At 44.3% G+C, this 25,812-nt stretch overlaps 1 protein-coding gene and 2 long non-coding RNA genes across 4 annotated transcripts in view; 2 read left to right on the plus strand and 1 right to left on the minus strand.

Annotated features, from left to right (window-relative positions):
• Positions 1-25,812, plus strand: part of LOC143906000 (uncharacterized) — a 186,266-nt gene that overhangs the window by 40,118 nt on the left and 120,336 nt on the right. The window lies entirely within an intron of this gene.
• LOC143906002 (uncharacterized) overlaps positions 1-25,812 on the minus strand; it is a 140,247-nt gene that overhangs the window by 26,242 nt on the left and 88,193 nt on the right. The window lies entirely within an intron of this gene.
• Positions 2,310-3,054, plus strand: LOC143906071 (uncharacterized). The gene is made up of 3 exons (XR_013259439.1): positions 2,310-2,321; positions 2,587-2,767; positions 2,982-3,054. It is a non-coding gene; the product is annotated as an uncharacterized LOC143906071 (long non-coding RNA).

Consider the following 25,812-nt stretch of genomic DNA (forward strand, 5'->3'; position numbering starts at 1 on the left):
CTGTCCCGTCCTGCTCGCGGAACGTCCTCGAGGCAACTCAGGCAACAGGATTATATTTCGTTCCAGGTTCCAGGGGGGAAACGGGAAACGTTCTCTCGTGCCAGGAATAATTGATCGATTCACGCGATATCGAGATCGGTGTCGTTATTTCGGATGCTCTCGAATTCGAGATATCGTTTCATTACATTTACGTCGCGCCGATTCTACGTTGCAGCGCGTCGCCGCCGAAACTCACTGACGGGACTGTACAGGGTCGTGCAAGCTCGGACACGTTTTCCTAACTTCCTCTCTCGCCCTTCCCCGCCCTCATCCTCCTCTCCTCACGACGACGACAAAAAAAGAAAACGTCCTCTCCCGCGCGTTCTCCATGACTCCCCATGATTCGGCGCCGAATCGTACGCAGTCCGTTGCACCGTGAGCGGGACTTTTTGCATAATTTCTGTCGGAAATCTTTGCATAACCACGATCGCATCCAGATGCGATGTGGCGAGCACCACTTAGCGGCCGAGAGCGGGCTAGGATGTAATATTTATAGACCTGCCTGGGCCCTTTCCTCGACGTCAAGTGTGTGCTACGGTGTTCTCATTTAAATGCGCGATCGTTTTACATTTTCGTAAATTAATTAACGTTACTGCATAAACGGAATGGAAATAAACAGCGAAAAGAAGAAAAAGAAGAAAACGACACAGCTTTTCGAGCTGTTGTAGACCAGATGATCGCCAATCTTGATGCGAAACCAATAGTTTATTGTTCGTCTACACTTTTCAGGTCTGTAATTTATGTATTTGTTCATTTTCACATGGGTTTTGTGATGCAGATGTTAATTCATACGTACAATAAGAAGTTATCCCGCTATTCGAAAAAGGGGACGGATTGAGCAACCGGATTGATAATTCGCAATTGTTTGCTGAAATAACAGAGAGAGACCGTATATAGTGTTTATTTTTCTGAAGAGTCGCGTCTTTCTCTCGCGACGTTGTTTAGAGATCCGCCGTCACTTTTCACGACATCGAACGATCTTCTCGATGGTGCGTATCGTTTTGTTATGGTCAGAATTCTTGGCAGGTAGTGTACCGAGTCGTGCAGGCTGGGACACGTTTTCCTAACCTCCCCTCTTCCCCCGTGGCCTCCACCACCTCCGCCGCCCTCTCTTCCCTCCTGACCCCTTCTTTTTGCCATCCCTTTCCCTTCTACGTCCCTCTCTTTATCTCCCCGTGGAGAGTGCAACGAGGACGAAGGAACCGGAGGGACGCTGCGGGGCAGACCCGTATAAGAAAGAGACAGGAGAAAGAAGTTGAAGCGAGCAAGTGGACGGGGTACCCTCTTCCCTCTTCCCTCTTCCTCACCTCCTCGGGAGTCTCGGGACAGTGGACGAGCGGAGCATTATAACTTGGCCCGCGTCCCTCTCTCCTTCACAGCCTTTCTTTCCCTCCGTCGCTGCCCTCACCTATCTCCTCTGCTTCTGCCTCTCTCTCTCTCTCTCTCTCTCTCTCTCTCTCTCTCTCTCTCTCTCTCTCTCTCTCTCTCTCTCTCTCTCTCTCTCTCTCTCCTTGTCCCCCAGGCCACTCTTGCCTCTTGCACGTACCTCCTTTCCTCCCCACCGCAGCATCACGACGAGATGCAGGGACACGCGGCCCCGCTTCTCGCGAGTAAAACCGTCCTTGATCCCCGGGCCACGCTCCATGCGATACGAGAGAGGCACGGAGAGGCTTCTTTACTCTCCGACTCTCTCTCTTGTTCAGCACGTGGTCACCACTGACGTCACGAGGCGCACTGCTCGACTGCGAGCGTCGTCACGAAGAGAGGCTTAAGCTGGTTCCACAGTGGCTAGCGTTTGATTATCACGAAACGTTTTCGCTCGTAGGAAATCGATGAATTCTCTCGAAAACTCATCAGCGAATATTATTCACTTTCCAGAACATTATATAATCGTTAAAAGGTCTGGAGAAGGCACGTGTTAGGCTAAATCTAGAAACGTACTCGACGAATTTAGGTATATGTTGTTGATATAACTTTCATGCGAAAATTGGGATAGGAAAATGAGAGAAACTCAAAACTGATGTAAAATGATGTAGATTCGACATTAAGTATAGATATCAAGCACACCGCATAAATACGTGTTGCTGCATACTATCACGGGATGCGTATCGTTACGCGATCTCTAGTGTGTTGTTACATGCGCAACCGATAATTATCCCAACAGCGTAATGGCAATAATTCCTGACGGTGACGCGCGTGTATTTGCGACTTGGCGGAGTAAGTGTTGCGGTAATCATGCGGATTGGATTTTTCAGCGTCACACTGGAAAACGCGGGAAGAGAGTACGTGTAATAATTTTTTTCTTCACGTAATGTAAAACCCAGCGCGATTTGCCGTTAATTTACGTCAACTTCAAAAAGATGAATTATTCAAAACTTGTGCCATAAGAAAGAGAAAATTGCGGAATAATTTTTAATACCAATTGGAAATGTGACACAGGTGGCGCGTTTGGGGTTTCGTGTTACATAATACAGTCTCACCGATAATATAGCGTATCGAATACAACAGGCCCGTTTTACGTGATGTTTGATTATTTTTTTCTATCAGTAAAGGTTTTGTGTGTATTGCGTGTCAATATTATGGGATAGCTTGGATACAGTTATCTTCGGAACATCTCGTTATCCGTATATTGAAATTATCTTTTCCTGGAACCACCAGCTGTGCAGGACCTATGCGATCTCTCCATCTTCGACACGTGGCCATGCCTGACGTCACGCATCGCGCGATCGTAGGTAAATCTCGCGATATCTCGCTCGCGCTTGACTTTTATTTCTCGTGGTGACACCACAAATCTTCGAAAAAAGATATAAATAGATTTTTCATATCAAAGCTACATGTGGAATGTATATATGGCAAAGGATTTATTTTATAATTTAAAAAATCTCTTCTTTCGTTCTGCGCAAAAACATTTCCATTTCTTTCATCGAATCTATTTTCGATAGTGTCACGAGAGTAATATCGGGATCATTGCATACGTCGACCTTTGCAATCTGCTGCTGTCGCAATCGTGGCGAAATATGTTGTGCGGCGACGGCAGATTGACGGAAACGGGGAAAAAAATCGTTTGAGATTCCCGGCGAGAATGCTTGACGTGAGTCGTGCGCACGCGGCACGAGGAATCTGTGGAATCGGTGCATTGTTGTGAGCGTGAAGGCGAAAAGTCGTGGAGAATGATGAAACAACTTGATGTGTGCAATACGCCCTTCGGTGATCATAAACCGTTCCAGGTGTACGCGTGGGAGAGGTAAATTGCGCCCGGTGCTTATTGACAATAATTTATTTCCACATCCTTTCATTTATCGCTTGTGTTACGCGCATCAACAGATAATAAATTATCGTTAAAATTCTTTCGTATGCCATACCAATTAACTACAGAGCGTTCAATTTTATACGATAAAGTATTTTGCAATATGTATGTATATTGCAATCCAAAACATTATTGTTAAAAACATGTGTTTTTAATGTTTCGATTAAATATGGAGTAAACTTAAAACGCATTCGTTCTACCTCTGAATAATACACATATCTGTATTTTTTTTCTTTCAATGTATCGTATATTCGCGTCTATACAATAACTATATTAGCATCGAATATTTCTTTCTTTCTAATTCCCATCTCAGTCTTCGTCTAACATTCACGAACGCAAATGTGCTTACTTAACAGTTCATTGTGCCCAACTCTCTCGGTCATATTGATCACACATCCCCGTGTATACCGCGCTGATACGGCTTCGTCATAATAGCGATATTATTACAGCAAATATTTAGCTTCGTGCTCGCGCTCGGCTCGGCGGCATCAATCTTGAAAATCCCGAACATCTCTCGGCGTGGCCGGTGCGGAGTAAACACGGCGTGGCGGGTAAACGCGAGACAGTAACGGTACCACTGGTAATTTATTCCCGCTCGATGCTGGAAAGCCACACCGTGCTACGCGAGCGAGAGATGCACGCGCCTCGCAGCTCGCTGACGCCGCGCCGCGATGATGTGCCCCGCCGATGGCGGTCCCCCGTGTATCTACTTTCTCCAAGGCCTTCTTCCGTCGATCGGTCGCTATCGCGATACCCATAGGCGCGTCCCCTGTCTGCTTTGCATAAAAGCGCGCCCTGAATAATAACAATATGCACGATAGCGTTAATGGCAGACCTCGCTATACACGCACCGGGACCGCGGGATAAATCCGCGACGGTCTAGCTGACGCCATCTCCGCCGACTCCGACGCTTTCGTGATTCGTGTGCCAGCCACGGAATATCACCACGTACATATTCATGCGAGTCCCTCGGCATCGCCGCAATCGCCATGTTTACGGCTGAGCCGCGCGGCCGAGTGACTAGAAGATTAGGCTTACGAGCGATGTACACCTAAGAGTAATATTAATTTCTGTCGGCGTGATTAACTCGTAAATATTGATGAAACAATTCATAAACATCGCGTAGACAAGGTATATAACGAGTAATTATCAAAGACTAATACGGTATTAGGTATTATATAGATACGACAAACGATTTAGATTTAGGACATTCGAAGGCGTTTCAGTAGCTGCGATTCGTCGATGAATCGCCAATTGTCGTGATTGTAACTTATATCCTTGTCCCATTGTGAAACGAATTAATTCAATGATAGACCTCTCTGCTGGAAAGTCAGCTGTCCTTGCACCGGCCATTCTAATCGCATCGAAATCCTTGATCGCGTGGGCGTGGGGGGAGGATAGCCGTTCGCGATTATCCGGCCCCGTCCGGCCCAAGTTAAATCGATCGTCTCTCAAACTCACGGGACGGCAGAGCAAACGCGGGTACAGAGTGTCTCTCGCGTTTCGTGAAACGCGATTTTACGAAACGAGTCCCCGTCGTGTCAAATGCCATATAAACAAAGGCCCGGATTGACGGTATTGCATTATGAGTATATAACTCGGAATCTCGGTGGTGGTGCGTACGGAACGTACGAGAAACACGTATATACAGGCGAGCCTTAGAGATTGTAGGCTTGGTGTTAGGGAGCCCAAGGCCAACACCTGCATCGTACCCCACTACTGATACCCCAACACTGACGCCGAGCGAGTACTCTCCGTACACAGAACTGTACCAATACCAGTTCTCTCTGTTAACTACCATTAAATATACCGGCACTTTGTCCTTCTTCGTCTCCCTTCCCGCCTCATCGAGGGCCACGCCGGCGCGACGGCGAACCAGACAATTTATAGTTTCATCCCGGTAAGCTGGAATAGCGTCGGAAGCCACCCATCGATAACGAGAAGATCCTGAGCGAACGATAAATCCGTAAATGGATATTAGAAAATAACATCTCGCGTTATAGTTGAAACAGGCGCGTTATCTCGATTGTTTCATTAAAAGTGCGATTATCGATGTAGGATTATGTTTTCTTTTCTTACGTATTGAAGAATTTTTTCGTTATAAAAATTATTTGAAAACCGAGTTCCAGGAAACTGCGATGACTGTATAAGAAAATGAATCGTCTCGGAAAACAATTATAATTTTCTTTCGTTCATCGCATAAACTTTTCGATTCTTAAATTATAAATCGATTAATAAATTATAAACGGCGTATATGTTGCAATAATAAAGCTTTAAGTTTTTGATATTATAATGACTTTCTTCGGTCATTAAGGAGGAAACCAAAAATATAAATACTTATAAGTCGGTGGTTTAAAATTTCCTAATATATTTGTTTATATATGGAAATGAACTTCGTAGTGGAATTTGTATAGGCACTTCTTTGAGCTATCTCTACTGGCTCTTGAATAATATTTGTTAGTTCGAATAGTTACGAATAGGTATCGATTTGACATCAGTGCTACCTCGATTGTTGCTAAGCCGTTTTTAGAATTCTCAGAGGTCTTTTCTGCTAAAAAAAAAAGTGAGAGTGGTGCACCGGACCCTTCCATCAGGGTCGAACGTTTCTTCTACCTGCGCACATTTAGCAACAGCGTTTTCCCTTTCGCTTCCTACGCATCTCCACGGACGCGGAAGGCGGAGGGACAGGGAGAAGAGGCGAAAAAGTGGACTGCTCGCGTGCGAGAAACGAAGAAAGAAGAAGGCATCGGCCGACCGAGCGGCTTGTCTCGCACTTTATAGCGCAATACGTTACGGCTTGCAGCGTGGGCCGATGTATCTGCCCAGCTGTCCCGGGCTCGAACCCACGTCTTTCACGACTCGGGGCCGTGTCTACAGCCGGTCCAACTTTGCGGTAGCACAAACTCCGGTTCCAGTTGACCAGTTTCTCTCCAGGCAGTCCCGGCCGTCGTCGGGACTGCAACGGCGCGGCGTGGCTAGCAGCGAGCGTGGCTGGTCGGCTAGCCAGTCAACCAGCCGTGCTCGCGATGGCATTGATGCGGTTCACCGAACGGCGAAAGTAATGCACCGTATACACGCGTACGCAGTACGTCGCACCGCGCGTACGTGCACACGGTCGTCGTGGTCGCGGTGCACGCTGCACACCGCTAATCTTTCTCGGCATATACACAATGCAGCACGCGCCACCGGCTCGTTTCTAGGTTACTACGAATGCGTAAACACATCGTACGGCAGAGACACGGTAACGTCGCGCCTTTCGCCGTCGTTCACCGCCTTCGCCGTCACTGTGTGCCGCGCGGGCTCTCCTCCCTCTCCTCACCCGTCCCGCCACCCGTTACTTCACTCGGGGGGTATTTCTCGAGGTCGCGGGGTTCGTGGAACCGGCTGAGGGCGGCAGCGACCGAGGTTCCCCGTAGCAGAAAATCGCGTAGGTACGCGGTAATTTCGAGCGAGTCGCTCACGCGATGCGTCTTGAAAGTTGTTATTTTGCCGTGCACGCCGTTTATCCGATAATCTATCATCGGCATCGTAATTAGATCGACACTTTATACGTCAGGAAATATTACATTGCGTTACACAGTACTTTAGCTAATTGTTACGACGATATAAAAAAATATATATATGCGCGCGTATATAGTTTTAATTAACTTTTATTTTGCGTTTTATATGCACATGTTATCGCATCGACCACTTGCCGTTTCCGGAACTAATATATAATAACGACACTATATCGGATGATACACGATCTGATTGAATTATTATCTTATTCATGGGCATAGCCAACCAGACACCGGTTTCAGTAGAAACCGGGCCGGGATGTTGAAGTAGCCGCGCGATGCAGTGCAATGTTGCACTCAGGTCCACGACAGGCTATCGCGTGTCAATCAGGGAGACGCTAGACGTTGGCGCGTTGCGGAAGGGACGCATGTCTGTCGACGATAAGAAGAGTACGTTGTCAAGGACGTGGGGAGACGGCGCCGAGCAACCTTTCGCCGTCGATCTTCGTATCTAAATGGCACCGTTCGCGCGCTGTCGCGTCCGTCAACGGCGACAATATCGGCCACACGCTCGTAGTTTTCCCATTAATAACTTCGATCCGATTGCATCGTCGCCGCCGCCACGCCACCGCCGCACGAACGGCGACGACGACCTATGTAAATTGCAACCGGTCCTAAACGCGCTCCGCAAGTCCTACAGCTCCGAGACGTTTCGTAATAATTCCGCGCCGCGTGCGCGCTCATGCGTGCCGCGACCTGGATCTTTCCTCCCTTTCTGCGCTGAACCTCCGCGGAATAATCGTTTTCGACGCGTGACATTAGCCAACGAAGCGAGAGCGATAGCATTCTCGCCGTCGTCGTTGGGAGTTGGGAGCTCTCTTGAGAGACGCTTACTGCGCCTCTGAGCCTGGAACAGACGCTCTCGCTACGGATCACGTATACCTTAATACGTTAAATTAAGGTACGAGTAGTAATAGCGTCGGCGGCAAGTTTGTTGACATGAAGTTGCAACACGCGATATCGCTTTCGATTTGTCTGCCGCGTGACTCGCGAAGTTGGAGTTGTTTCGTAGAGACCTTCGAACATCTTGATCGAAAGTGAATAGGAAATAAAAAGAGTCTTTAACTTATGTATCGATAAATTGAAGATTAAACGATTTTACATAAATGCAATAGACTTTATATTTGAAACAAGTGCAGTCCAGTATATATATGGGATGCGTTCGGCAAGTAATTATCCAGTTTAATGTATGACTATAGATGTAGTTTGACTCAATTCTCGTATTTATTGATTCGAAACAGCAATCTTCTAAGTTATCTTCTAAGTTATAAGCATTAATTTTCATTTTCTATAAATCAGGACAACGAGAACGCGATTATGCCGGGAATGTTGATATTGTAGGAAGTGCATAACAGGGAACGGTTTGTTAAGGGTTTATTACAAAAGGCGTATCTGATGTACTTTCTGAGTTATGGTGCAGGAAGGAGAATCCATCGAGCTCTATCGAGGTAATACGAAATAGATAATTCCTCGGCACATGTGGTCTTTCAGACCGTATTACTAACTCCCGACAGTTTATGAACGCTTGCCAGTCGTTACGGTAGAATTCATCAATCGGAAATGGAATTTCTCCTTAATTTGCAAAGTCGTTAACACCGGTAGCCGGAGCAGTTATAACGGGACGGCTCGCTCTGTGCGATCAATCCTTTGATCAGCGTGCTCGCGCTCGCGCACGCATATATGGCGTTAATTGGATTACGAGCTATCGATTCGACGGCTAATGCGATCCCTGGTCGCAGGATTCATTTCGTGGAACGCGGTTTGCTTCACCCGCTCTTCGTCGGCATTCACACTAACAAATTGTCTCCGCGTATCAGCGGCGGCCGCTCGTAAACGAGTCGCGAAAAAGAAGCGTCTAATCGCGCGCGCTACCGTTTCCACGAGCCACTAACCGTTGAACAGCCGCCTCGAGAGAAGAGGATCCTAAGAAATCCGCGTCACGGCAAAAACGGCCTCCGTGCCGATTCGTTTTTCTATTACGGGGAATCTTTTACGCATCTCTCCTTTGCGCGAGCGCGCGCGAGTACTCCGCGAATGTGCGCGTATTCGTCCACGATCCCTCTCGCCCCCCCCCCTCTCTCTCTCTCTCTCTTTCTTTCTTTCTCTCTCTCTCTCTCTCTCTCTCTCTTACGTCTTGCGTCTTCGCTACGTGCTCCGGTGCTCCCCGTCAACGCGTCTGTGTGCATTCGTGTCTTGGGTTACGACAGAGTAGGCCCGTTATCGGGTCCTGCTGATTGCCTTTGAACAAAGAGGGCCCTGCCACGCGGCTTGCGCCAGACGAGGAGCGCGATAGAAACGAGAGAGGAAAAGAGTAACACGAGGAGATTGTTCGTGATGAGGTGGTTAGACTGGTTCACGCACGTGTGTGCGTGCTGGAAACACACCGTCCCTGGTGTGCGTCTTAAACTGCATGCGCTTGCGCTCGCGCGCGAGGCAGTGAGGGGAGAGATCTCTCCGTTTTCCTCCGTCTCCGTTCCTCCGTTGCTTCGCCTATTTTCTCGCTCCGACCAACGACACCGTCCTCCCGCACTTCCCTCTTCCCTGCTCATTCCATCACTTTCTCTCTTTTTCTTTCTCTATGCTCCGTCCCTCTTCCACCCTCGCTCTTCGTCTCTGTCTCTCTCGATGCCTGAACTTGTTCTTGGCCGGCGCGCGATGGTGCACGCGGAGATTGAACGCACCGAATGCGCTCGGGCGGAGTGGTGGCGCGACGGGGCGAGTGGTGTTGTTTGCGGTGCTAAATAGCGACGTTGCCCCGTTGCGCCCGTAGTAGGGGCAGGAAAAGGGTGAAAGTCTCTCGGAAAATCGCCGGCTCTTTCTCCAACACTTGTTATCGTTAGAGGTTCTCGCACCTCGCTCCTATTCACGAAATTAATTCAAATCGCCTCGTTCCGTATTTTTGCGCGGACAAAACTCTCGCGTACAGCCTCCTCCGTGCTCACGTCGTTAGAACTGCTTTAGTCCAGTCAAATTAGACAAAAAAAAGGCTTTTGCTCGGAAGTGAAGCGGTATCAATGAAACCTTTTTAGGGTTGTTGGGGGGATGTAGAAGAGCTTATTTCTGAGTTGTCGGGTTAATCGGACCGATTGGTTTTTAAGAGGGGGAGGGGGAATGAAAAATTTCGTTTTTTCGCAATAACTCGGCGAATTTTGAACGTACATGATTTACTAATCTTTCATTTTGTAGCTCTTTTAAAGCCCTACAATTCATTTCCTGAAGACCCTAACTTAAAATCAATATTTGTCGAATTCTAGCCGATGAAAGTGGGAAAAATGTATTTTGTCGCGGTTTTTTGCGTTTATCTCGTTTCCATTAATAGATAGAAATGTGCCGCCACTGACAAAGTTATAGGGCTTAAAGAGACCTACAAAACGAGGGGTTCAGTCGTTCAGATTCGTTAAAAATTGAGCCCAGGGAAGTCTCTGGAAGTCGCGTTTTTAACGCGTGGCCGATCGTCGCCGGCGGCGGCGCGCCAATGATCGGCCAATTCATACCGTTTAATTTTATTGATAGCTTTTTTCATTATCTTTTTCATGTCTTTTATTTCACAATAAATGTATCATTTCATGATATTAAATAGAATTTAAACGCAAAAAACCGCGACAAAATACATTTTTTCCCACTTTTACCGGCTAGAACTCGACAAATATTGATTTTAAGTTAGGGTCTTCAGGAAATGAATTGTAGAGCTTTAAAAGAGCTACAAAATGAGGGGTTAGTAAATCATGTACGGTCAAAATTCGCCGAGTTATTGCGAAAAAACGAAATTTTTCATTCCCCCTCCCCCCCTTAAAAACCCATCGATTAACCCGACAACTCAGAAATAAGCTCTTTTACAACCCCCCAACAACCCTAAAAAGGTTTTATTGATACCGTTTCACTTCCGAGCTCAAATGTCTAATTCTCTAATTTGACTGGACTATTCGCGCACGACAACATGATGCAACGTACAAAGCGACTTTCAGCTGTTCGTAATGCGCGCTTTTGTTCCGCGGTATATTTACAATTTGACGCGAGGCAGGCTAAAGTGAAAAGAAAGAGAGAGAAAGAACCGCCGTCGATGGTGCGCGTGCAAGCATCATTGCGTCGGTGTAGCCCGATGCCGTGGTTACTTTTGAAGGTGTTAATGCGTGTGGAGGCGGGTTTGTTGGTTGGCGTCTCTCCTCGTCCAATGCGCCTGTCCTCCTCGCGCGTTTCTCCCTGTCCTTCTTCTTCGTCTCCTTGTCCCGCTCTTGCTGGCACTGGTTTGTTTTGGTTCATCGAGTGCCGCGCACGTCGTGTGTGTGTCACGACTGTTAAGTGTGCGCGATGCGTGCGACACTGGCGGAGGTGCGTTTGTGTGTGCGTGGATAACAGCGCGCATACGCACATACGCATGCACGCATGCACGCATGCACGCATGCACGCACGCAGGCCGCGGATAATGTTAACAGCCGTTAGTAAGACGTGCGTGAGCCTCATTCCCCTTGGAAATTATTGTCTTGGTGTCTATCGTGATATAGCAACGTCGTGCGTCCCGCCAGAAATGTATTTCAGTGCTGCGGAGTCCAGTAGATATTTTAAAAGAATGAATTAATATTGATGATAGATTGCGCCATTAATTGTACGTTCCTCGCAACAGTCAGCCTCGTTGCTATTTATTTGCCTTTACTTATATACTTGCCTTTCCACTTCCGCGTACACTCGCCGGTATCCTATCTGCTTAAGCTAACTTTATCGAGGGATTATCTGCTTTCACGGAGCCTTCAGTAAATTACCAGGAGCCAGGAGCGGCTACAATCCACTTGTTTCTTGTCTAGACCAACACCGGCGATATAGAGACGGCTCTGTCTCTATCAAACCGCTTGTTGGCCGAGGAGCTCGCGCCTCTCTTTGCGAAACGCCCGCGCTTCCCTAAACTTGAACTTGTCCAACGCAGTACCGTCACGTAGTACGAATTCGTCGTCTCTTTCTCTTTTCTTTCCTCGTTTCCTTTTCTCGGGCTCACAAAGCACACAATAGCACCCGGCCGATGCCACTGGTGGTTATGGATGAACGGTAGCAAACGAGAAACGGCAGCCGACAAGAAAGAGCCAGAAAAAGGGAGGACAGGGAGACGAGCTGCGGTAAATTGTCCAACAACCAGAATCCTCAACCAGCGTTGCCGGTGACGCAGTTACGGTCGCCGCTCCGGAACGCGATTATGCTACTAATTTAAACCGTTTTTTCTCTCTCTTTCTCTCTCTCTCTCTCTCGCTCGAGCCCTGCCGAAGCACCGGTTTGAATAAATCGCACCTTCGTTTCTTCACCGATCTTTCCTAGTATCGAAACGCATTTGACGATTGAGCAATTCTGATCGACATTTTGAAATCTCTACGCCCGCGAACTTTGGATTACGGCAACATTAATCCTGTATTCTGAAATGCGTGAAAGCGTGCGTATCAGGATCGTGTTTCAAATCGGATTATTATGCGTCGACAACAGCCTCGCTTGAGAAATGAAGCTTGATAATGGCGCGAACGAGCATCTTGCGGACAAACGGGGGATCCGGAAAATCCTGTTTTACTTCTGCTCTCATCTGAGCTGATTGTGAGATAAAAATATATTGATTTGAGACGGAACGAATCTCTCATATTGGCGGCTGAGTCGCTCTCCTACGTCGTCGATTCCGAGGACGACGCGCTGAAATCAGGCGCGCGCGCCACAGCGATCGGGTTCCTTGAACTGACCACGCCGCGCTATAGGTAGCCGTTCGCGGATGTTGCCGCCGCTGTGGTGCAATTCGGTTCCGTGAATCCCGAGACCAGTTTAATCCACGTCGAGTCCGTCCAATCTTCGCCGGCACTTCCTTGAACCGGAGAATGAGTTGTCAGTAGCGCCTTCACGTCGCGGCGCTAATGCGCCGGTAGGCGGCTGCGCACGTATTATACATATATACGAGCAGTCTCTTGTTTCTTCCTGGCGATCGCCATCGGCCGCACGTCCTCCGTCGCGACAGATGTTCCACCTTTTTTTCTCGTCGCGATGATCGTGAAACGATTAGTATCGATTTACGAGCAATTTCGCCTCGAGAGAGAAAGTCTCTGTCTGATTTCTGCGACGCCATTAATAACGCGCGCATTTTCGATAATCTTTGCATAACACGTGCAACGATTGCATATAATTATATAACTTTATCGATACGATTCTAAGAATATATATTTTATTTTTTATTTATTTGCGAAAATATCGTAAATGTATAAAAATTTAAATATGTAAATTATTTTTACAATATATTAAACTACATTACATTCACGTAACAATACAATTTCCGATATAGTCCAGATAAATGCGACAAGTCCATCGAACTTCGTTTTCATGCCTAAATAAAAGAGATTTCTACCTGAATTTTCAAAAGGATTTGGATCTCAGGAAACAGGTGTCAAGAGGCCAAAAGAGACGAGGCGACGAGAAAAGGGCAAGAGAGAAGTGAAGAAAAAAAGTGGCGGGAGAAAAAGCAAAGTCCCCGGCACCCAACTTCCCCTTGTCTTATATTCTTCGAGCGCATCGAGGGCCGTCGCGCGCAGGCTTCTCTCTCAAGGATAACGAGTAATCCTGGATAGTGGATCCGCCGATCTGAGGGAGCCCACTCTTCTCTTCTCTTTCTACTCACTTATTTTCCTCGTCCGATCTCGATCCTTCAGACACAGGGCCTATCCTTGTTAGATAATTACTGGATTTTAGATTTTCGTACATGGCTTAGAACTGCGGGAGATATCTGGGAGTATAAAAGGTCGAATAGGAGATCATTTTTTTCGAGGTCACTTTTAGCTAGTAAAGTGGACAACATGGGATACCAGTTGTGGCTTATCGTTTCAATCCATCCCTTAGAATCTATCTTCGTTCGCTCCTCTACCTTTCTGTCCCCAGAACGTGACTCGACGAAAGATTGGGGTTTTGTTTTGACAAAAAAATTCTCGAGTACTCGCGCGTTCGAGTCTCTATCTTCGGTGGATCCACGTTTCTGGGTTCCGTGCTTTTCTATGTGGAGACCCCTGCACTCTACGTGTATTCGTGCTGAGTCCTCCGTCCTTCTCTTCCTCCCCGGCTATCGAACTGACGTGTCTGCGCGCTGGGCAGAGAGAGAGGGGCAGACGGGGGTACCTTAACTTGCTCGTCGTTTTGTCGAGGTCCCCACCAACCTGGTCCGATGTAAACACGAGTGGCTGATAGCTGTGGGGCCCCGTGGTCGTGGCGAGAGGCTGAAGAGGCGAGGGGCCCTGCGAAAGGGAGACAACTAGAGAGAAAGAGAGAGGGAGAGAAAGGGAGGACCGTTCTGGATCCGAGCATTGCCGAGCCGAGACGAACCAGACCGAGTCGAGATACAAACGAAACGAGCAAAGGGAGAAAAAAGTGAAACACGAGGGAGGCAAAGTGCAGCTGAGCTCCAGTGGCGTAGCCACTCGCAACTTTATCCAATCTCGACTTTAGGCCGATGTAAGAATATACTCTTTCGATGCAGTACTTTCTGGGATGCATTTAATACGGTATATAAAAACAGTTGTTTAGAGAATATTGTGTTAATAAATTTATAAAACACTTGTGCATATTATTCACGTATTAATTCTATATATTTTTATATCTTATATTTTACAAAAAGAAAAAAAACATCTTATATAAATTGTTATTAAATAACTAATAATATAAATTATGTTATATGAACATTATTATTGCTCGTTATTTTTCTTGGTAATCTAGTTCGCGTAACAAGCATTTTCTTTCCTTCTTTCTTCTTTTGTCTTTTTTTCTATTTGTTCCATAAATATTCTCGTTAACGGTTGAACTAATGAATGTAGGCCATCTATTGTCGTTTGTGATTTTTCGGTATAATAAAGTGAAAAACATGCAGACACCAAGCTGACCTCGTCGAACGGTGCAAGAGGGATGATGCTTTTTTTTCAGATTGAATAATGTCGAGCTGGTCTATTGTGTTTTGTGTGCAAGTCAGCCCTCAATAGCCTAGGGCCCTAAGCCAGACAAGGGCCCCAACGGTTTATATTCGTTGAATTGGGTCACAGCGAAGTGCTTGATTGTATTTTTTGTTCGGCCACCTCCCTCTTCCCTTTCTCTTTTTTTTCTGCCTCTCTCGCTTACTAGATCTTGTTTTCCACTTGTTCCTCATTTATTTTCCTTTTCTCTCCTTTGATCCTACGTCACCCTCGCTTCTCCCAAGATTCGTCGAGAGTCTTTTTTTTCCGACGCGAGAAACGTGAAAGAGCAAAAGGACCCGCGGATGCGGGTGAGGGGGTAGGTGTCATTATGAAAATGATACTGTACCTGTAGCCAAGAGGACAGACCGCAGACCATGGTAATTACGCGTAATGAAACGCCCGGATGGACGAGAGAGGCGGCGAGGAGCAATTGACGACGTTTATACCTACACGCTGTGGACCTGAAAACCAGGTAAACTGCGACGCGATATCGCGTGTAAATAAGTCGTAAAAATCGGCGCGCCCTTCTTTCATACGGATGATTACACATGATGTCCTCAATGGTGAAGCACAGAAAGAAGGCTCGTCGTCACGAGACTAATTTTCAAAATTTTTTAAATTTGAGAGTATCTATGTTTTGTGTGTTCTACTGTTTAATAATTATTTAAAAAAAAAATTGTCATACGAGGGCGTATAAAACGTCCTAAAGCGGATTGTTGCGAAATAATATATGTTCTAGCAATGGTCGATCGAGCGACGCACCACGTATCGTGGCATGTCCAATATCGTATTTTAAAGCGCAACTCTGATCATTATTCACACATTACGGCACGTATGGCATCTTGTTACGTTCTTCGTCGATTTACACTCTCACCTCTCACCTCCCCCCGCTACCTAGAGGATGTCGTACATGTGCATGGTCCACATCTGAAATTCTCCAACACGTGTTCCACCCGCGGTCACACAATGTTTAGCCTTTTGTTTGACGTGAATCACCTTCCATGTGACTCTCAGTGCGTAGCGCCGGCGTGTGCGTAAAGTGCTCGGCGTAAGTCGGCTGTATGTGGATGTTCAACAGGTACGTGGGGGCCCTCTCTTTCTCTTTCTCTCGCGCTCTCACTGGCGCTGTTCTCTATACGGAAACGCCATGTCACACACGTACGCGAGCGGCTCCATACATGATGAAGGGCTTCCAGTATTGTCTCTCTCACCCTGTATGACTCACTAGAGGCGAACCATAAAATAGTCATAGAAGTGAGTTATGCCGTGACCCTCGAGCGCCGTAACAAACTCACGTACCACACGACTTCTGGACGCGCTACCTGTGTTGATGACTTCGATACCAGACGCGTAAACTAATGTTTATGAACAATCACGCGCGCGATTATGTCAATGCGAAGCAGCGGCAGTGGCGGCGATGGCCTCACGTTAATTGAAACCACATTTTCTCCATCGAATTATTGACTCCTCGGATGAACAGCTATTAAATGTTAATCGATACAGTCTATTGATTACTTTTGACATTCCGCGGATGATTTAGAGAAACGTAAATCTGTACGTCTTATTGGAACGTTAGTTATTTATACGTGTTATTGCTTTATTAACTTGTTACTTTAGCATTCTTGTTTATATCATTATCACGAACGGCGTCTTGATTATATTTTCTTTTCGGGATCAGTGAAGAAAATAAAAGTGAACGAATAATTGCAAATTAAATATCAATAACGATTTACTTCTCTTCAAAACATTTGCAAATTGTGCAATATCTTACTTTCTCTAATTATCGAGTACGGTGTTCGCATTTATCAGGGAGTTTCATAGATAAGCGAGATAACGTTTCGCAATTCGCTATCTGCCAACCTGTCTATAAACTCATTTGTTGTTACTTGTTTAACGGTCAATCTCACTTCGTTACACAATGGTCAAACGCTTTTTCTGACTTTGCGGTAGCGCTATTAATGCGGTTTTACTGCTCCAGCTTATTTAATTCTCTTTGGTTTAAATGCTCGCTCCTTCCGAGATAACGATCCACGATAGCGCACACAGGTTGGATACGATATAGATCGATTGACTTCAGAAAGAGATCACGAAGGGGTTAGCTACTGTATGCAACCCGATGTCAGTCAGTATGCCCGGTGAATACGTCGACAGAGATTGAAAGCGACAGTTAGATAAGTGGAGGTAGAGAATAGATGCTTAATCGTGAATAATAAGTAGATTGGGTACCTACTGCGGCAACCGTTTCCAGATGGATTCGATAGATTTGCAGACGACTTACTCAATATATCGGAAATATACCATAGGAAAGTAATGTATGTTTATGAAAGTCGATCATTAAGTTTAAGTGAAATCAGTATTGCCGCGAGGAGTATTTATCGGTGTGCGAATAAACTGCAATGATCTTATAATTTTCTTGATAGTGCTAATAACGTGTTGTGATTAGTGTTCGTGCCTTTTTAATACTGCGTATCACGCGTGCATCTGAGATCCATATCTTATTCGAAAGAGTATTTCCATACATAAATATGTCTTAGAAAATTATGCTAATTTAGTTATATAATTATATAATTATATATATATAATTAAAACGTGATTACGCGCCGCTCGTTTTCAACGAGAACTGCCTGTGTGGCAGCGAGGAGATGAAAAAGATACGCGTATACAACGTGCACGCGACAGTCTATCATTCTTCAGTCACTGAAAGCTTAGTTCGTGCAGCTTATACTCGCGTCTAGTATTTCCAGCTGCCGTAGAAAACGAAATCGTTAGCGGAGCCATTTCTTCGCTCTCGTTGCTCCCGACACATGGCTAACAGTGACCCAGATCTAAAGTGGCTGATAATTACGGCGAGTTGTCAGCGAGTAGCAGAAAGTAAATCTAAGCGTCTACTGGACGTCGAGGGATCGTTCTTGAGTGGCCGGTATGGATGGCAGGTCATTGCACAGCGGAGGCGGGGAATGAGAACTGGAAGGAGATAGAAAAAGTAATAAAAAAGAGAAAGAGAAAGAGAGATGAAGAAAGACGGTTAGAGGGTGAGGGATGAGTGTGTAGTCTAAATCGAGAATAGAAACGCGCACATCATCCAGTGTGTCCAGGCATGAACGTTCGGGATTAGCCCAGTTGTCCTAAGTAAGCACTTTCGAGCTTTGAATAGTATAAAACGATGTCGTGTTCTAAAACACAAACGAGACCAACCAATAGAAAGTAGAGCGGGGGGAAGGAAACATGACAGGCCGGCATCCAAACAGTGATTTACGTTTTTTTCCTCGTTTCAAATCTTCGAATGATATGATATATAGCTTCCTTACAAATAAGCGTAAAAACGTGAATTCTTTAATCACCTTCTTTTTAAGACGAAGAAAATTAATGGAATCTGATTATTCACTTTACACGCCGTACAAAGAGTTTCTCGTCTTTTTTCTCAAACGGTTACCTGTTTTTATCGTTTGCGATACTTCTTTCCATTATCTCGCGCCTTCTCTTTCATTTTTCTCACATAGCGTGTTGAGACGGACTAGAGTTACCATGTAAAGATTCAGTATGATTCATGTTATTTGCAAAGATCAATGGCGTCTCTTTTCCCTCTCGTCTTCTCTCTTGCGTACTCTTTCTTATCTCTTTCCCTTTCTTTACAGGTCACACATGCTTTCTCCGCTTTTCCATCGATGAGTAACATAATTACGCAGCACCCCGGGACTATTCCACCTAAGTCACTCGTCTTCACTTTCTTTTGTTCTCGTTATTATGCCGATAATGCTCAATAATTAACTCGTAATCTCCTTTTTAAATATTGAAATAGTTACCTGAGTCATCAAAAAGAAAAACGTCGAAAAAGCGATTAAGATAAGTTTTACCGGCGTTACTATTGTTTGTTACAAAATCATATATCTGTTTCATTTTTGAAAAACGGAATATACATCGAATACATATGCAATCCGCGTGAATTTATAATTTCGCAGTTTATACTTTATAATATACTAATATCGAAGACGTTTACCGAGACGTTTACAATAATAGTCCTCAGGTAGAAACATATACAAGAAATTTGTTTTTTAATTGCACGTGTCATTCTGTCATTTGACACCGTTTCATCAACCGTCACTATTCACCCTGGTGGGTGACGATCCTTGCAGGTATGTGAAGACATATTCGTACAGTGAAGGAGTGGACGAACCCGACCTTCGCCGCGGCTACCAATCCCACAATAGGGTGTTTTCTGTCCCTGGAGCTTCTTATTTTCATAGAACGACAAAAGGTGTAGCTTAACACCGAAATTTACATATCAATAGCTCCCTACTAAGTTTGCAGGTGTACTACCCCATGCAATATAAAAGAACAAACCTTTTGGGACAAGTGTGTTACGGCGAACGCTGCGGAGAAAACGGTTACACCATGATTTTTGTTCCCTCCTCTTTCCATCTCGGTCGCTCGCCGGTTTCCCCTTCGCCTTTTGGTTACGTTCAGAGACCAGGGCGAGAGAAGGAAGGTTCGCATTATCGAAGGGTCGGGAACGAGGGTAACCGTGTGCGGAGTGTATGGGAATCTCACAGGTGTATGGTTTTCTAAGAGAGCTGAGGACTTTGCCCCGGGCGAATATTCGTTCGGGGGTGCGCGCGAGGTAGACGGGGGAGGGGTGGGGTTATGACTGTGATGGCGATATTAAAACACAATATCCTGCAGAAGAGAGAGAGCGCGACGTAGGTAACGTAGGAAATGTACGGCAATGGAAAGTGATGACACTGCTCGAATGCACGTGCATGGGAATTCGATACTCTCCGCTTGAAAGACGGGGAGCGAGGGAGATAGACCAGACGGGTCAAGAGTACTATCATAAAGTCCCACGGATCGAAGCCTTGGAAATTTCAATCGCTCCTGTAATCCTTCATCCATCGATATGTCGAGGAGATTATCTACGGGGTCTGCGCGTGGTGAGGCAAAGCGGAATATGCGTCATACTGTGGCTTCTCTAAGGAGAAGCGCGCGATGTGTTTTATGTTATTAGTCATTATCCATCCAATACGTAATTGTACATATTGAATATGAAGCTCTGCGTGACTGAAATTAAGAAAAATGTAAGGAGATGTCTGTTAATGGCATCATCAATCAGGCCCGGCAAATGGCTCTAGCAATGATACAATCGCAATAAAACGGTAGTCGTAAACGCTCGTACCATCGACCATGAAAGGGTTAATGTTTATCGAATTTAACGATGCGATGGTAAAAAGATACGACGGTTAAAGGTAGTAGCGGTTTGTTAAAGAGAACGTTGAACCTGAAAAGACATAGGGCTGCTGCGTCGAAATTGTCACTTCAAAGTATCATGAATTCGTCCAGATCCATGCATTGTTTAAATTGCTCACCAACGAAATATATTAATACACTATCATATTAAAAAAAAATTACACCGATTTTTTTATCACGACTTTAATTACACACATTTTGTATATATTAAATACAATATAAACCAGAAACGTATAATAACCTAATTTGCAATCATAAATAAGTATATATTTTATAATAAGTTGATAATAATTTTGATAATTTTTGTATAATTTTTATGTTTCTTGGTTACCATGGAAAAATTATTATTGATGGCAATAAATTTAATATACATTATATTATTATTAAATCTAGTGATGTATATCAATCTATTATATAATATAATGTTAATCTAAAAATTTCGTTTATCTTGAATAATATGAATATTGAAGAAAATAAACTGCGCAGTAAACTAAAGCTTATTCGGAAATAAAGAAAAATGCTCTTTTATGCTCTTCCAGTAGCTTTAGAGTATTTTTCTGTGCAATATCCAGGCATTGTCTAATTATAGTTTACTATTGCTTGACTTTGACTGCATAGTCCCCGCAATCCTTTTTGTGCCTATATAGTGACAATAAGAAGGATTTGTGTTAAGCAAAAAAGAGAATTATCCTTGAAGATTCATACCAGTCTTAAGACTCGATTGAGTTTGGACACCCGTTTCTCCCAACAAGCCCTTTTCTTCCCTGCTGGGTCAGGTGAGGAAGAAAAAAAAGACGGACATCTTCGATGTCTAACACATACATCCCGTGCGCAAATGCGATAGCAACGTTTTCCGTTGTAAATTTCCCGAAAGTGTGAGTAGGGCGTAAATCGATCAGGTACTGCCTTTAGCTCGCTATGGATGAGGTTTTGTTCGTTTTTGGGCCTTGCTCTCGTACAAGAGGGAACTGAGGGGTCTGATGAGTCACGGTGCCCCGCGGCGAGAAAGGCCAAAGTGATTCTCAAGTTGCATTTTGCACAATTTTCGCACCGAAATTATTTTTCTGCCATGCTACTATCGTTAAAAAATTAAAATATATTAATGATATGATTCTGATTAAGAAATATACGCATAACAATTTTTATCCTAATTTTGATACGTTGTAACTAAAAATTGAATTCTTTCTGAATAGATATAAGATTTAACCTAGGATTATGATGTTTTTAAATTTCATGACAGATACGTTGTGTTGATTGCAAAAATGTTAAAGATAGAAATAAATACATTTTCCGAAAATGTCGATCTCGTGTATTGTTTAAAAATTAATCTCTGGATGCATGTATCGTAGAATTTCATCTAAAAATAATTTTTACTCCTTTTGATTGTTTGCAAGAAAATTACCACTGACCACAATAACTGATACAGATTTGCTTGGCATACATGGCAATGCAAGAAGAACGTGAATTTGAGAACCGCTCACGATAGCCAAGGGTTAGGAACACGTGCAGTCTCGAACGGCCCAGGTCCCCTCGCCCTCCCCCGTAAACGTGTTCAGATCGTACTCCAACGAATGTGTGAGTTGAGATATAGGAGCCTTTTTCCTTCTCCCTCGTTTGTCCCGACAGCCACTACTTCCCCTTAGCCTCTTCTCCCACCTTTTCTCTGCTCTCTGTCCTAAGTTATATCCGAGAGGGCAGATTTGTATTTGTGCATCAGATGTATTGTTTGTGTAGGTTAGCTTCGCTGGCTGGCAGGTTAGCCACCTGTTGACTAACCTGAACCTTAGACCTGCCCATATACGACGATGTTTTTAAACCACCCCTCTACCGATCAATCCTAATCTTTATTTTGTCCTCAGGGGTTACGAATCTTTAACCTGAATAACACGGAACTGTGCATTTAAACTCGACTGTCCGTCAACTGGATACACTTCTCTTCTTCACCTTCTCTTTCCCTCCCTCTCCTTTCCGCACGGAAGGCACACTGGGGATCTGACTACAAATTTCGCAAACTTTGGGAAATCCTTTGTCACTTGTGGGCACTCGTTCTTCGGAGAAGTTTCAGTTGAAACGTTCGAGTTTTCTGTATTGCTCCCAGGATATCGAGGTGTTTCTCAACGACGTCATTGTTGAAGTAACTCTCGACATTGCCAGCATGTAAAGCTTAATTATACACCGCATTAGATTCTACACTGGCAGAAATGCTATCTTTCGCAAATTGCGTTGTTGTTTGTTGTAACTCCGAAATGATTTGACAGACAAAAGTTTCTGATCTTCAATCTAACTGCGATACGACAAATTGTTCCAATTGTTCTGAATTCTTAATCCTAGTTTATTGTTTTAATCTGGCAATAAACGAAAAAAATATTCCTCTCAAGTGTAGGTTAGGTCTAAAAAATCTGGCTTTTTGTTTATATTTTCTGTTAAAATATATTTTTTGTTTGTCTTCTTTGGAAAATTTAGAATCTGATTGAAACGTTGCAGAGCGATTTACATTAACAGGAAACTATAAATGCAAATCAGTCGCCTTGTTGTGGTCTATGATCGAAGAGAGGCGCAGGCGTGCGATTTGTCTTATTGAGAGCTCGGAAGCGAAAAATACCGGATTAATTGCCAATGTATATAATATACGTATATACATGTATAGTATCAGGCGATAGCCCGAAGCGCGACCTCAGTCCGCTCGAACAAGACGAAACGACGTTTTTACGAGGTTTTAATTGCGATGCAATTAAGACGATGGTTTATCTCTCTGCGATCTGATCTGCTAATACAATTTTCCTTAACTTTTGAATGTCGGCTGTATTAATCTCGCGCGAGCGCGCGAGATATTCTTTGGGACTTTTAATCAAACCGCGGTCTCCTCTTATCTCGAACAAACCTGTTTTCCGACAGAGTAGGCACGAAAGTCGTGAACGATGAATCGCAGTGCTCTCATAAACGCCTCATTTTTACTTACGACGACATGTCTATAGTGATGCATAACTTCAACATAACTGTCACTTAAAGATTCACGCTGTCTCCTTAGGATAACGAAGCAGTAACGTTAATATATCGTCAATTATCATCTAAGAACATTTTTAACGACCACTGTGATTTCGATTTAATTAACTATAATACTTGCATGTTTTATATACTTGTTATTATAATATCTAATATCATATCAAATATTCTCGTATCAGACAACACACACATACGTCAAGATACGATTTTGCCATGTTCTATGCTACTTCGTCCTTTTATTTCTGAATTAACATTTCGAGGAAGCGATTAATGCAAATGCGCGCGCGATAGTCGCAGAAGGAATCGAACGTGATTTGTTTGAGACGAGAGGAAAAAGAGGATGCTGATTGGCGCGTAAATAAGGCAGCGCGTATCCTTAGTTGCGACCTTACTCCACGTATACGACGATACAATCTCAGCAACGAAGATATTCATGTTGGAATAGAGATTTCCATCCGGAATTGCCGCTGGCCCGGTTCCAGCTGAACCTACGGGGCGCCCGGCTGCGCGGCGATCCTTCCAACAATCCTGCAAATCGATTCAAACATATTCAAAGCTATTCCCCGATTTATACGCGGATACTGTCACCATACTATAATAGCCACGAGACTACAATAGAGCTCGTTGTCACACGTCCCGTTTAAATCAAGCGTATTCTGACTCAGATAGACGTAGTTTACGTGGTGAATCCAATGTTAGCGATAAAACAATCTAATAAGAGAGATATTCAATCACGTGAATTTCTTCGTTCATCGCGGGGAGGAGGGATTGTCGTGACTTTCTTTATATTGGCTTTTTCCTTTTAGTGAAAATAATTATACAAATTGGATCTATGCAAATGCGATGCGGCTAGAACTAGAAATATATAAATTAGAAATTATTACGTAAGATATATACATATAATCTGGCTGGCGATCTAATCTGGTACGCGTTTCATTTTCTAGCGGAAATAGTCCTGGCAGTTCTATTAGGAGCAGCCGGCAAAACGTTTACGATTGTACCGCTAGACGTCAAAAATTATATGATATCTGAAATTATAATTATTATAAGATAATGCGGCGTGTATTATTAATTACGACGCGACTCGTTTGTCTCGGAGCAACCCGTGGCCGCTCTATCTTGTATTTTACGCGCAGAACAGCCGGAGAAACATGAAAAAGAGAGAAAAAGAGAGAAGAAGACAGGAAGATGGTCGATAAGCGCGCGCTCAAGGGTGCGATTATGTGGGAAAATAGAAATTATCTCATCTAACAGCCGCTTGGCACTCACGCGTATCACGCAACGGAGCGCCGAGAGATACGGGTTCCGTTTTCTTAATCGCGGAAAATGGTTATAATTAAAAGGACCTCCTGAGCGCGGCCGCGGTGCGGCGCGGCGGTGCGACGGCGACTGGCGAGCGAGCAACGGGAGTGCTCGCATTCGCGGAAACTGCAAGTGTATACCGGCACAATAATGCCCGCCGGCAACCGTTCGTTCGCTCGCTCGCCATTGGCCGACGCCTAATTTCCTTTCCGTTATTCATTAGGCAACACGCTCTCTATCTCTGATCTATCTAGCTGTAGCTTTATGGCTAATTAGCTGGTCGATCTACTTGCGCCGCTCGGCGGACAGAACACGGCAATAATTAAGTCGGCCCGCTATCGTTGCACTCTTGATTACTTCTATCGATGATTGCGGTTTAATATCGCCCGTTAGCGCTGCACCCCAATGAGTCTCACTCACGTTTTGTGACAGGTACACGCGATCTACACGCTTATCCATCATTAAATTCATACATCTCGTTTTTTCTTGTAAACCCAGTGAATTATATTATCGCGGTATTTTATGGCGTGAGATTAAAACGCAGATTTAGGTTTCCGCATTTAACTTTCGATCTCGAGACACTTGTTTAAAACGCCGTGATTCAAACACTTGGAACTGTAGCATTGTAATAATAATGAAATTTATTATCGACCCTAATTAATTTTTAAAGTGTATGATATTTCGCGCAAATATTTGCGTCCTTTAGACATAACATATTATAATTTAATGTGCAATGATATCCGACAGTGAACTGAATATACAATTTTGATATAATCCGCTGCTCCATCGAAACATTAATTGCACGGAATAATAGGTCTGGAGATGTCATTAATTGTCGATTCGTGCACTCGCGAGATGAGCGTATACGTATTAAATTTAATTAACGTGTCGCTTGTGCGCGCGGGCAATACAATCGCACGCCGAGGATTCATGGTACGGGAGTAGGGGATTGTACGAGAGAAAATCATTGGTAACGAAATGTCGCGGTCTGTTAACCCGCGACAATCATCGGTGAGTCAGCATTTTCAGCAAAAATCGTCGAGCTGTTGATAAAAGCGAAGTGTCTCATTTTGTATAGTACGCTCGCCTGAATCTTATGCAGTCTCGTAATGCCGACGCTGGTGCGGCAATGTTCGATGGCGTCATTTCTCTCACGATATAATAAACGTTGGTCTCTTTTTCTTTTGTTTACGCCAGCGAATCATATCGTTCGTAATTACGCCGTTGTCAAAATTGTGCAACAAAGACGGATTCGATAGATCAGTTGACTAATATTAGAATTTATGCAAGATCATTAAAAATGATAATACGCATAATATATATGAGATTACTTCAGTTAATTGAAATTTAATAAAAATTTAATAATCGAATTAACCATTATATAAAATGATAATTTTATTATACAATCAATAAT

Source organism: Temnothorax americanus, unplaced genomic scaffold (genome assembly GCF_048541705.1).
Source record: "Temnothorax americanus isolate GAGA-0224 unplaced genomic scaffold, ASM4854170v1 Scaffold7, whole genome shotgun sequence".
NCBI lineage: Eukaryota > Metazoa > Arthropoda > Insecta > Hymenoptera > Formicidae > Temnothorax > Temnothorax americanus.